This window comes from Globicephala melas, chromosome 10 (assembly GCF_963455315.2).
Source record: "Globicephala melas chromosome 10, mGloMel1.2, whole genome shotgun sequence".
NCBI lineage: Eukaryota > Metazoa > Chordata > Mammalia > Artiodactyla > Delphinidae > Globicephala > Globicephala melas.
Genome location: NC_083323.1, coordinates 39457661 through 39472064, shown reverse-complemented (window position 1 = coordinate 39472064; position 14404 = coordinate 39457661).

Below are 14404 nucleotides of genomic sequence, written 5' to 3'. Positions count from 1 at the left end.
GCTCTGACATTTGACACTAAAAGATAATGAAAGGTCTGTATTAATTTTGGCTTGTCCTTTTATTTGTACACCTATTCAGTGTAAGTTCTCAAATTTTAATATTTACACTTCTCCTTCCTTAAGTTTGTACTTTCCTGGTAAAATTTTACCTATACTTTTATTTTATTTTACTTTTTACTTCTTTCTCCCGTTTCTTTGTTGATTGTCTCTTTTATACAAAATATACTATCCTTTTATATCCTACATTGTTTGTTCTATTTTAACTGTTTATTCTGTTCAGTCACTATCTGTTGGTACACAGCCTGAAGCAGCCAGCTCTCTAGTCTCTGGGGGTAGAGTGGTGTGAAATACATCCAAGGTTCTTACTTCCCTGAAATTTACCTTCATGTGGGAGAGGCAGATCATATTTTAGATATTAGTAAGCACTATGAAGACAATTAAAGCAACTGAATGGGATAAAGGGGATATGAGATATTCGGGATAAGTGAGCAGAGAAGTTTTCTCTGAGTAATTGCTAATTTCTGAATGAAGATCCAGTGACGCAAAGATTTAAGAGAATAGTGTTCTAGGAAGAGGAAAGAACAGGTGCGTAACATTTAGGAACTGAAAGAAAGCCATTGTTGCCGGATGGCATGGAGCAGGTGGGAATGAGGTTAGAGGGTATACGGGAGCCAGATAACAAAGGCCTTTGGATTTGCAGAGTAAGTATGTAAGAAAATATTAAAGACTGCTCTGTTTTGAAGTCTGGCCTCAAATCAGAGAACAATCAGTGCAAAGTAACCTGTCATTCTAGATATAGAACTGTCATGCCGGACATATATGAGAGGTGTTCAGATCTGGTTCTGCCACTGCTGATCTGTATCCCATCACACATTTAATGAGCAAAAGCTAAGCATTCCTTAGAGAGGATAGTTTCTCTGAAGAGAATGAGGAATTCTGTGGAGCACTGGTGTCTTCCTCCTTCCCACAGGCATAGACCTGTCACTCCCTCCCAGCCAGGGAAGAAAGCTCCCAAGAGCACGTTCAGAAAGATTGATCCGTGTCCTGGAATTGGAAAGACACTGCGGCCGGTGTCCGTGTCAAGGCTGAGAAACGGCTCAAGGCCAGAGGCTGGCTGGAGGGGCCTGGTGTGACAGAGGGGAGGGAGACGTCCTGGAAACACTGAGGTTCACAGTATGGCTGGGGGTTTTCCCTTGGAACGTTCTGGGGAAGGTAGCTGGGTGAGAGTAAGCCTGATGGGAAACAGCCCCAGTGATTGGGTCCATGTGGTGAGGTCCTCCTGAAGGCAAGACAGTGGGAAGGCCAAAACTGATTACCAGAGGCAGCGCCACACATATCAGCCTGCTGCAGGTGAGACAGTCCAGTGACGGGGTCTCCAAAAGGCCCACAAAAGCACCTCACGGGCAGAAAAAGCAAATAAAATGAGATTTAAATTTCTGACACAAGCATGGTTCCAGGTTGCCAGACTACAGTAGCACCTGCCATGTAAGGTTGTGCACTCTTGGGATTTTTCACTCCTGCTGAGGCTGGCCTAGCTTGATGGGGAAGAGGCCAAACCTTGGAACCCACCCCCTTTCCGTGTGGTGGGTTGAGTCAGGCATCAGTGAGGGGAGAAGAAAAGAAGCTTTGAAAGGAAAAAGGAAGTCAGCTTTTGCTTTAGATCAAAGTGGACTTTATAAACTAGAGAATGAGGTTTTTAGTCAATATCTGAGAGCAACTAAAAATCTATGAACTCGAGATGGTATTCAGTAGAGGGAGTATGAAAAAGTCTATTTTAATCATTGCATTCCTACAATTTTATTTTGTTCAGTAAACAGCCTGGCAGGGTTTTAATATACTTACTTACCTATATTTTAAAATCTAGATCCATTTATTTTCATAAGTGACAGTGTTGGTCTTTCTGCATGTTTAGTCTCTATTTTTGTTGATGTTATCTGGGAAGTACATTGCATTCATATTTTTTAAATTATTTACTTTCCTACTGATTATTTAATGTTTGATTACTTTTAGCCATAGGAATTAATTTTTAAACTAAATCTTGGCTTCTGTGTCTCAACTTAAATCCTTTTAAAATCACAGTCTCTTTATTCTTCCATTCTTCATGTCATTTATCTCTCAGTCAATTGAAGTATCTCTTTGATTATTTTTTAAAAAGAAAGCATATTGGCCTCCTAATATCTGAGAATGGCTTGGCATTTTCTTTGAGAAGAATGACAATTTGGTTGGATAAATATTTTCTGAATGTACAATCATTTTTACTTTAAAACTTTTAAAAATACTCAATATTGCACAGATGCCTGCTTAAAAACTGATTTGTGTTCTAAGGGTATTTGTACAGATTTGTTTTGTTTTGCCTGCATCCTGTACATTGCCAGACTTTGTCTAGGATTTGGTCTCTTTTCCTTAGTTAAAATTGCTTTAGAAAGTAGTTCAAGGACTTTTTTCAGGTTAGCAGTGTTTTCTTCTTACATTTATTTGATCACTGCTAATAATCTATCCTGTTTCTTATTCTGAGAGCTGTATTATATGCAAGTTTAAACTTCTTATATCTCGTATGAACTGGTCTCGAGAACAAGCATCCCCTGCTTCGAATCTGCAGTGGTAATCAAGTTATGAGTGTCTTCCTTATTGCTTCTCCAGCACTTGTGCTTTCATATAAGAAGCTCATTCTGCCGGCATTACTAACTAAAATAGATTCACCAAAGCTTCAAAAGACTGGCTTTTTTCCTAACACAAAATTTTCCTCCATTTTTTTTCTTCTTTTTGGCCATTTCTGTGGAAATCTGGGAGGGAGTTATATCCATCTGTATTCTAATAACAAGCCTATCCAGACAAAAAGCACTTATTTTATGCAATGTTCTAGTTGCACCCTTGTAGAAATGTCTATATCCACGTTACTGAATGTAATGCCTAAGAAACATTTATAGAAGTAGAATTATAGGCTCAAAATTATGCACATTCAATTTTTTTTTCATTTTGATAGGCTAAAATATGCATCTCAACATTTGAATAAATTTTAATTTTCTCTCAGTGAGGTTGAGCATGATTTCATAAAATACCTTGGTGTTAATAAATTGTCTTTTCAGGTCTTTGATCTTTTTTAAAACTAGGTTCCAATATGTCACTTATAAATTTGAAAGAGTTCTTTGTACATTAAGTGTACTAACATCACATTTTATTAGTTACAGTAGCCTCAGCACTATAAAAAATAGACCCTTAAAAGAATTGTCTTCTATTTTATAGAGAGTTTTACTTTACATAGTTGAGATTATTTCATATATGATTTTAACAGTGGTCAATAAAGGAACATTTATAGATTTTATCTCGACAAGGATTCCCTTTTTGGAGACAGCGAATAATATTTTTTGTTTGTTTTACTTTCAGCACAGTAATTTTAAGTGGGTTCTTAAAAAGACAGGAAATTACATGTGAATTGTAGGATTAAGGATGTGGCTCAAAAATCACATTTTCCCTTAGGAAAATACAAATTCAGAACCAGTATTTATCCAGTCCACATGAGAAAAATTTAATGAATTGAATGACTTCCTGAAGTCAAGAACCAAACTTTATGAAAACTTAAAAAAGTTCTTTTATCTAAAAGCACCCCCCCCCATTTTTTTAAGGTTATGGCTTTTCTTGTGTTTTTCTCTGTAAATCTCCATGAAGATGGGATCCACTTTTGTTTTGATCACCAGCTTATCCCAACTCTTGGCAGAGTTGGCAGAGTATCTGATGCATAGTATCATATTAAAATATTTGTTAAAATATAGCAGAGGGAGGAACACTCTCAAACTCATTTTACGAGGCCACTATCACCCTGATACCAAAATGAGACAAAGATGTCACAAAAAAAGAAAAATACAGGCCAATATCTCTGATAAACATACATGCAAAAATCCTCAACAAAATACTAGCAAACAGAATCCAACAGCACATTAAAAGGATCATACACCATGATCAAGTGGGGTTTATCCCAGGAATGCAAGGATTCTTCAATATACGCAAATCAATCAACGTGATACACCATATTAACAAATTGAAGGAGAAAAACCATATGATCATCTCAATAGATGCAGAGAAAGCTTTTGACAAAATTCAACACCCATTTATGATAAAAACCCTGCAGAAAGTAGACATAGAGGGAACTTTCCTCAACATAATAAAGGCCATATATGACAAGCCCACAGCAAACATCATCCTCAATGGTGAAAAACTGAAAGCATTTCCACTAAGATCAGGAACAAGGCAAGGTTGCCCACTATCACCACTCTTATTCAACATAGTTTTGGAAGTTTTAGCGACAGCAATCAGAGAAGAAAAAGAAATAAAAGGAATCCAAATCGGAAAGGAGAAGTAAAGCTGTCAATGTTTACAGATGACATGATACTATACATAGAGAATCCTAAAGAGGCCACCAGAAAAACCACTAGAGCTAATCAATGAATCTGGTAAAGTAGCAGCATACAAAATTAATGCACAGAAATCTCTTGCATTCCTATACACTAATGATGAAAAATCTGAAAGAGAAATTAAGGAAACACTCCCATTTACCACTGCAGCAAAAAGAATAAAATACCTAGGAATAAACCTACCTAAGGAGACAAAAGACCTGTATGCAAAAAGCTATAAGACACTGATGAAAGAAATGAAAGATGATACAAACAGATGGAGAGATATACCATGTTCTTGGATTGGAAGAATCAACATTGTGAAATGACTATACTACCCTATGCAATCTACAGATTCAGTGCAATCCCTATCAAACTACCAATGGCATTTTTCACAGAACTAGAGCAAAAAATTTCACAATTTGCATGGAAACACAAAAGACCCCGAATAGCCAAAGCAACTTAAGAAAGAAAAATGGAGCTGGAGGAATCAGGCTCTCTGACTTCAGCCTATGCTACAAAGCTACAGTAAGCAAGACAATATGGTACTGGCACAAAAACAGAAATATAGATCAATAGAACAGGATAGAAAACCCAGAGATAAACCCACGCACATATGGTCACCTTATCTTTGATAAAGGCGGCAAGAGTATACAATAGAGACAAGTCAGCCTCTTCAGCAAGTGGTGCTGCGAAAACTGGACAGCTACATGTAAAAGAATGAAATTAGAACACTCCCTAACACCATACACAGAAATAAACTCAAGATGGATTAAAGAACTAAATGTAAGTCCAGACACTATAAAACTCTTAGAAGAAAACATAGCCAGAACACTCTATGACATAAATCACAGCAAGATCATTTTTTACCCACCTTGCAGAGTAATAGAAATAAAAACAAAATTTTAAAAATGGGACCTGTTGAAACTTAAAAGCTTTTGCACAGCAAAGGAAACCATAAAGAAGATGAAAAGACAACCCTCAGAATGGGAGAAAATATTTGCAAATGAAGCAACTGACAAAGGGTTAATCTCCAAAACTTACAAGCAGCTCATGCAGCTCAATATCAAAAAAACAAACAACCCAATCCAAAAATGGGCAGAAGACCTAAACAGACATTTCTCCAAAGAAGATATACAGATTGCCAGCAAACACTTGAAAGGATGCTCAACATCACTAATCATTAGAGAAATTCAAATCAAAATTGCAATGAGGTATCACCTCACACTGTTCAGAATGGCCATCATCAAAAAATCTACAAACAATATATGCGGGAGAGGGTGTGGAGAAAATGGAACCCTCTTGCACTGTTGGTGGGAATGTAAATTGATACAGCCTCTATGGAGAACCCAGCATTCTCACTACTGGGCATATACCCTGAGCAAACCATAATTCAGAAAGAGACATGTACCACAGTGTTCACTGCAGCACTATTTACAATAGCCAGCTCATGGAAGCAAACTAAATGTCCATCAACAGATGAATGGATAAAGAAGATGTGGCACATATATACAATGGAATATTACTCAGCCGTAAAAGAAACACAATTGAGTTATTTTTAGTAAGGTGGATGGACCTAGAGTCTGTCATACAGAGTGAAGTAAGTCAGAAAGAGAAAAACAAAGTATGTTAACACATACATATATGGAATCTAAAAAAAAGAAAAAAAATGGTTTTGAAGAACCTAGGGGCATGACAGGAATAAAGACAGAAACGTAGAGAATGGACTTGAGGACATGGGGAGTGGGGAGGGTAAGCTGGGACGAAGTCAGAAAGTGGCATGGACATATATACACCACCAAAAGTAAAATAGATAACTAGTGGGAAGTACCACATAGCACAGAGAGATCAGCTCTGTGCTTTCTGACCACCTACAGGGATGGGATAGGGAGGGTGGGAGGGAGACACAAGAGAGAGGAGTTATGGGAACATATGTATATGTATAGCTGATTCACTTTGTTATAAAGCAGAAACTCACACACCATTGTAAAGCAATTATACTCCAATAAAGATGTTAAAAAATAATATTTGTTATAAATAACAAGAAAATCTTAAAGTTTTATGTGTGTGTATGTTGTGTGTTTGTTAATGGTATATTCAATAAGAGTACATAGGTGGTATGTTTTCTAAGCCCTTGTATATCTGAGAGATTCATTGTCTTCTGACATGGAAGACTTGGTTGTTTATAAAATTCTTGTGTTTTAAACATGTTTGTTCAATACCTTTAAGTGTTACTCCAGTGCCTTTTTGGCGTCTTATTGTGTTTGAGTATAAAATTTACAAGTACTTTTTTGACCAAAGTTTATAGGCTTTTGTTCTCATCTCTTTTTGAAATTTAAACCTTTAGTCAGGACATGTTTTGATTTGGATCTTATCTAATTTGGGTGGGAGCATAGTGGTTCCCTTTTAACTGTATACTTAGTTACTATTTTAATGAAAACTATTTTCCTCATTTCTGTTTTTAAATATTATTTCTGTTATTATTCTTCCTGCACATTTATAATTCTTGGTTTATTCTCCATTTTCCTTCTTTCATATGCACTACTTCTCTCCTTCTAATCATTTCCATTTGTTAACTTTTTCTTTATAATAATATGAATAAGAATAATGAGAAGGAGGGAACTTCACTGTTGGTCCAGTGGTTAAGACCCCATGCTTCCACTGTAAGGGGCGTGGGTTCGATCCTTGGTCAGGGAACTATGATATCCTATGTGCCCTAAGGTGTGGCCAAAAAAAAAAAGAAAAGAAGAAGAACGAGGAGATAAAGGAGATGTAGAAGGAGAAGCAGCAGAATCCAAGCTCTGCCACAGGGAAATAAAATAAAAACCCTTTAAAAACAGCCTCTTATGCCAAGGGGGAAATACAAAATTAAATTGTAAAACTTACCAATACTAATAATTGTTATTTATCATAATCTATGGCATGATGCTAAAGCAGTACTCAGAGCAAAATTCATAGCACGAAATGGCTATATCAATAAACATGAAAATTAAAATTTGTTCCAAGCAGTGGAACACTTATTCCCTTAATTCAGGGGTCCATGGCCTGTTAGGAACAGGGCTGCACAGCAGGAGGTGAGCAGCGAGCTAGCGAAGCTTCATCTGCTGCTCCCCATCGCTCCCCATCGCTCATTACTGCCTGAACCATCCCCCATCCCATCCTCCCTCATCGCACATTACTGCCTGAACCATCCCCCATCCCATCCGTGGAAAAATTGTCTTCCACAAAACCGGTCCCTGGTGCCAAAATGGTTAGGGAATGCTGCCTTAATTCCTGTTCCTTTAACCTGGATCCTAGCAGGAGGAGACACGTGAAGCAGACCTGAAGTCAACCTACAGAGCTAAGCCAGACTGCGACCAGAGGAGTCAGGCAAAGCCACAATCAACCCATCAAGCTGAGAAGAAGAAAGAAGTGTTTATTGTGAAAGCCATTTAATTTTAGGGTTGTTTGTAGAAAAAGTTGACTGATATATTGAAAAATTAATATATTGAGGACATATTAGAGGCATTTCTTCAAAGTATAAAACAAGTATGCCACTATTATCATTATTACTTAACATGGTACTGAGGTGTTAGTCACTGCATTTAGATAAAAGAATGCAGTCAGGAGAATAAAATAAAAAATGAAAGGAGTTTTACAGTTTATGTGATTATATAACTGGAAAACCAAAGAAATTTAGTGGAAAAACTATAAAACAATAAGAGAATGTGGTAAAATAACAGGAAGTATACATATAGAAATCAATACAAAGAAACCAGTTATAAGATATGCCAGAGAAAATTCTGTTTTCTGTGGTAAGAATAACAAAAAAGCAAAAAAAATACCTAAGCACAAAAAATTAAAATTGTGCAATAACTATATGAGGAAAAGTTTAAAACCCCAAAAGACACATAAGAAACAAAAAATAAAAACATATTATTTTTGGATATGAAATTCAACATCATGAAAATGCCATCTCTTCCTAAATTGCAAATTTGCATGATTTCTATAAAAATGTCTGTAGGCTTATTTTTCTACATTAACTATAAAATTCATATAGCAAAATGAACAAATAAGAATTACCAGGAAACGTCACCAAAAAAGAACAATATTGGGGGATATAACCCTACCAAATATTAAAACATATTATAAAACCTCTATAATTAAAGCAGTTTATTATTGGTGCAGACCTACAGTGGAACAGGTTCCCAAATCCACAAATAGATACAAATACATGTGGAAAGGCAGTATATGAAGAATGAGGCATCTCAAATATGTGAGGAGATAAGAACTTTCTGCTAAAGATTGTTGCTACTTTGTCATTTGAAAAAATATTGGATTCATGTCACACCGTACTGCACAATAAATTCCAAGTGGATCAGAGATGAAAATGTGGAAACTTAAACCAACGTGTACTTAAAGCATGGGTAAATTGTTTTATAACTAGAGAAAAGGGAACACTTTTAATTATGTCTCAAAACATTACTAAATTTGAGTACATTAAAACTTGCATTCTAGAAAACACTAAAAAATAAAAATTATAATTACATACTGAGAAATAATATTTGAGGCATATAATATACACAAAAGGCTAATTGTTTGTAATATATAAACTATTCAGAGAGGAAGATATGAAAATAGCTCTTAAACATGTGAAGAGACAGAAAACCTTATTCATGATAATGAAAATAAACATTAAAATTATATTTCTAAGCTCGTTTGCAAAAATCTACAAATTTGATAACAAGCTCTTGTATGGAAACAGGGAGGTTTAGCCATTGTTGTTGGGAATGCAAAATAGTTCAACACTTACAATGAAGAATGTGGGAAGACCTAGAAAAGTTGCTGGGCATTTACTAATTCATCTGATAGTCCCTCTTCTAGGATTCTATTCCTAAGATGTACCAGCACAAGTATAAAATTACTTAGGCAAAGAGACTTCCCTGGCTGTCCAGTGCTTAAAACTCTGCGCTTCAAATGCAGGGGGCGTGGGTTCGATGCCTGGTCAGGGAGCAAAGATCCCACATGCTGCGTGGCTGAGGGTGGGGGTGGGGGGATTACTTAGGCAAAAAGTTATTCTTTGTAGTCTTATGTGTAGTGGAAATGTATTGGAAATGACCCACATATCCATCAGTTTCGACCTGATTGAATAAATTATTCTCTGCCTACACAATCAAATACAATGCAGCTGCAAAATGGAATGAAGAATATCTTTATAAATTGATATGGAGCAACGTCCAAGACATAATGTGGAATGAAAAAAGGACGATGCCAAACAATATACATAGTATGTTATCCTTTGTGCAAGAAATATACTAATATATGTACTCATATTTTCTTACATTTACAAAAATAATCACTAGATGGGTAAATAAAAAAAATAGATACCTGTAGAACTGTGGAGATAGAATAAACGGTTTGGTGAAAAAAAGTCACAATACAGTTATTACTCCAACATTTTTGTTACAAATCTTATATTTATGGGCAAAACGTTAGAATCACTGGGGAAAATAAGGGAAAGGCATCTCTACTTTCTTTAAGGTGAAAATATTTGCATCCTTTTTAGGTCACAGTACCAATTTGTTCTTAATTAAAATTTATGGGCTTTGTGGTTACTGGAAATTCTTCACAGAATCTGTCAGTAGATTGACTTTGAGTCTTTCCTTTTCAACGTGGTAATTTTCTTTTCCTATCTTTTCATGGCATCTTAGAGGAAAAAGTTGGAGAAGCTGTGCATTTTACTACTCACAAAATTTTACACAATAATTAAATTATGAATTTTTATGATATATTTGTAAGATCTGACAAGATAAGTGCTACTCAGTCTCCTTTTTAAAATGGATTGGCTAATCTTGTTTATCTATTTTATATAGTTAATATTCAAAGTGATCCCTGCAAAAAAAGAAACATTTCCCCATTTGAGATTTTGCTTAAAATTTCCTAAACTTATTAGAGAAGACTTTGGAGATTTATATCATTTGTTCTAACTACGGGGACTTTATAAAGTTTCTCTCATAGAGTTTGTTTTTTTTTCATAATTTTATAATATAGTTTCATCATATTATTAAAACATTTCTGAATATTTTATATTTTTTGTTCTAGTTGTTATATAGGGCAGTTATTTATTTTGGTATATTTATTTTGTACCTGGGCACTTTGCTTTCCCATTAGTTCTAATACATAGAAAAGCATGTTGTCTGCAAGTATTTATGACGGTGATATCAAGTTTCTAAAAGTAATAACCAATACATCTGATTTGTGGCTTATTGACTTAATAAAACATGAGACTGGTAATTCTCCTTTTCTTAAACTAAATTATTGTAAGAAAGCTTTCAGAGTTGCATTTAAATATAATGCTGACTGTTCTTCAGAGTAAGAGAGAACCCATCTATTCATAAGTATACTATTGGGGACTTTCTGTGATATCCAGTTATTTGTGCCCACTTTAAAAAGTGGGAATTCCAGCAGAACTCTTAGGAACACATTCCAGTAACTAATAATACTCATCATCAGGGAATCTCTTTGTATGTCAGTTAAATCCCTAGTGTTTCAATTCAAATCAACTACTTCTTAGACTATCCCTCATTAATTGAGGTAGCTCATTATCAACATTTTGTTATATCTCTCAAGGTTCATTTTTCTTCATATAAAAATTGTTGCTCCTTTTTCAATTATTCTCATATATGCTTCAAAAATGCTCAGTGAAGAGTAGGTTCACCTGAACAAATACATCATGAGATAAGTTTCATTTACTGTTATTACATCCCTATAAAACCATGTTTATCATGCCTGAAAATGTTTCTAGTGGCCCTTCGCCTGATGCTTTAAATCACTTAGTTATCATTTTTAACTTTATCACACAGAAAAAAAATGCTAATCAAAAGAGATTATTCTAATTTTACTCTAAATAATCCTTAAGTAAAATAAAGGAAATAAGATTTCTGATGAATGTAACTATACATAGAAAACTAGTTTAGTTATGTAAAATTATCTTTTAAAGCAATCTTCATTGGAGGTTATATTTTCTAACAATAAGTTTTTATGGAGCTTAGATAACTAACTAAATAATGTTTGGTGATTTAGGCAAAGGTATATATGAGTACTGGAAAGTATATATGAATTAGTATGGACTTTGTTAAATACATAATATCAGTAGTTAAACACATAGAAAGGCAATAAAATACTGATAATGTGAACATTTTTCCAACTTACATCAAGGAATATATGGTTTGAAAATTTGACTTTATATAATAAGAAGAAAAAATTTTTATTATATTTCTAGACAAAAATTAGGTAGCCCAACATTGATATCATATGTACATACTTGGAGCATTGCTTTCAGAAACAATTCTAAAGACTTGAAACAGATACATACTTTTGCTTGTTTTAATTGATCACTAGTTTCACTGCAGTATAATAGATTCTGAGTAAAAGTGTGTTGGATTAAAAAATCAATTTATATATTTATTAAAATCAGCGAAGTAGGGCTTCCCTGGTGGCACAGTGGTTGAGGGTCCGCCTGCCGGTGCAGGGGACATTGGTTCGTGCCCCGGTCCGGGAGGATCCCACATGCCGCAGAGCGGCTGGGCCCATGAACCATGGCCGCTGAGCCTGCGCGTCCGGGGCCTGTGCTCTGCGATGGGAGAGGCCACAACAGTGAGGGGCCCACGTATCACAAAAAATAAAATACAATAAATAAAATAAAATAAAATCAGCGAAGTATATTTTTGTTATGAAAAGATTCTGAAGCATACTATATCAATGAAAGATTTACTTTCATATTAATCTTTCATTTATTTAAAAATTAATCAATTTGTTTCTTGAAAAACTAGAAATTACTGATGTCTGGATCACATCATCTGACTATAATTTTCAGTTCAGTGGAAATAAAAATGACTTTTTCTCTTGATAGTCCTCCATTTTGACTATCAAGGACTATTTTGCTTCAAGGACTATCTTTATCAGTGGAAGTATAAGCTGAATATAAACTCTTATTTTATGCAAATACAGCTCTCACTGGGTCTAAATCCGTGAAGGACAACTATTTCTTCTTCACAGATTGCCAGTGACCTAAGAGGGGAGGGGAGGAAAGCTTCCAGCAATCAAGTAGAAGAATTAGTATAAACACTGTGTCCACTGTGATCGCCCATCATGATTAAAATCAGAAATCTTTCAAGTGTCACTAATTTAAATATGTCTTTTGTTGTTTTATAAAATCCAATGGACCATTCAGAATGGCTGGATCAACTCTTTCCCCTTATCACTGCACCACTGCTGTAGTTCAGTCATTGTAAATCAATTCTTCCCATGTTCCTACAGCCTAAGCAAAACTGAGTTGAAATACAGGGAAAGATGGATATTGTTGGTAGAAACCAGAAAGATATTTTATTCATTAGTTTTGCTTTTCATTCTTCTGATTAACTTGGACTTTTCAACGAAAATTGGTTGTGGAGCAGTTGTTAGTGTGATATGGGGGAAATGAAGTATAACTGATGGTTGTCTCTGAAGTTTAAAATCTTCTTTACAAATATTGTGCCATTTCATTTTGGGAACAAGCTAGTGAGAGAGTAAAGACATTTATAGGTAATGAAATCTGATAGAGAAGATAAATTTAACATGGTTCTTCTGATTCCCAAATATTTAAAAATTATAGGCACTGGAGAACAGCTGAGGACTTAATGGACATAATCCCTGAGAAATAAGCAGGTGTAAGATTAAGTAAACCAACATTTTACAGCTCTTTCTTTTTCTTACGATTCTAAACATTAGGCAGAAGACTGAACACAGCACGGACCCGGAGAAAAGGCCTCTTCTAATAGGCAGAGAAAGAGCACAGCTTTAGGCTGCTTTCAGGGGATATAAAGACAAAAAACAAACCCAAAAAAAAACCATAAGGGGCCAGGATCTCAGTCAGATGGGTGGTGCAGAGAATGATTTCAATACTGTGTCAGTTTGTACTCAAGATATTTGCTAAATTTTAAAGCTGCGTAGGTCAAAATATAAGAAACCAAGTACAAACTCTGAAAAATTGAAAAAAAAAAATCAGTAGTGTCTACATGTTAAGAAAACTAGCATTGGGCTTCCCTGGTGGCTCAGTGGTTGAGAGTCTGCCTGCTGATGCAGGGGACACGGGTTTGTGCCCCGGTCTGGGAAGATCCCACATGCTGCGGAGCGGCTGGGCCCGTGAGCCATGGCTGCTGAGCCTGCGCGTCCGGAGCCTGTGCTCTGCAATGGGAGAGGCCACAACAGTGAGAGGCCCGCGTACCACACACACAAAAAAAAATAAAAATAATACCCTCTTTTTAAGGTCATAATGCTTATGTTCTTCTGCTTCTGCTGTTTGGATTCTAAATTCTCTGCATATTCAAGTTTGATAAAATACAAAGAAATAAAATTTTCTTGTTTCATACAGAAATTAAGCATGATTAAATGGGATTGCCTAATCATTATGTTGAACTAAGTTTGCAAGTTTTTAGATATTTCATTAGATGTCGCTCCCCCTGCACATACAGACACATACCTGCCTAGTAACATCCTAGTATCAAGTAGATACTTATGAGAAAAACCAGATCAAATACAGATAAATAATTTACTCTTCCCCTGCATATCTGAGATATACTGTGAGTTAAATTTTGTAATTTTAGTGTATAAATATTTGGAATATAACTCATTCATGGCCTACTACCTGTGCCTTAAAAATGTTGTTAAATTGTTTTGCTTAATTAGAAGGATATTTATTTTGATAATAGCTGATAACAGTATTCAAGTATTATTTAGAATAACTCATTACTAATTTTATGACAGATTTTACATTATATTGGTACTTCAGTGAATGTAGCTTTTAAAAATTGTGTTGAGTTTCCTTCAATAGTTATTTAATAATAAATATAAAGGTTTTTAAGAAGCATATATAAACTTGAAAAAAAGTATTAAAAATGGTGTTTGTATTGCTTTTAAATTAAGGACCTTATTTATAGTTGCTATGATTGAGTTATTCATATGCAACTGAAGAATCAAATTTTATTTTCCTTTACTGT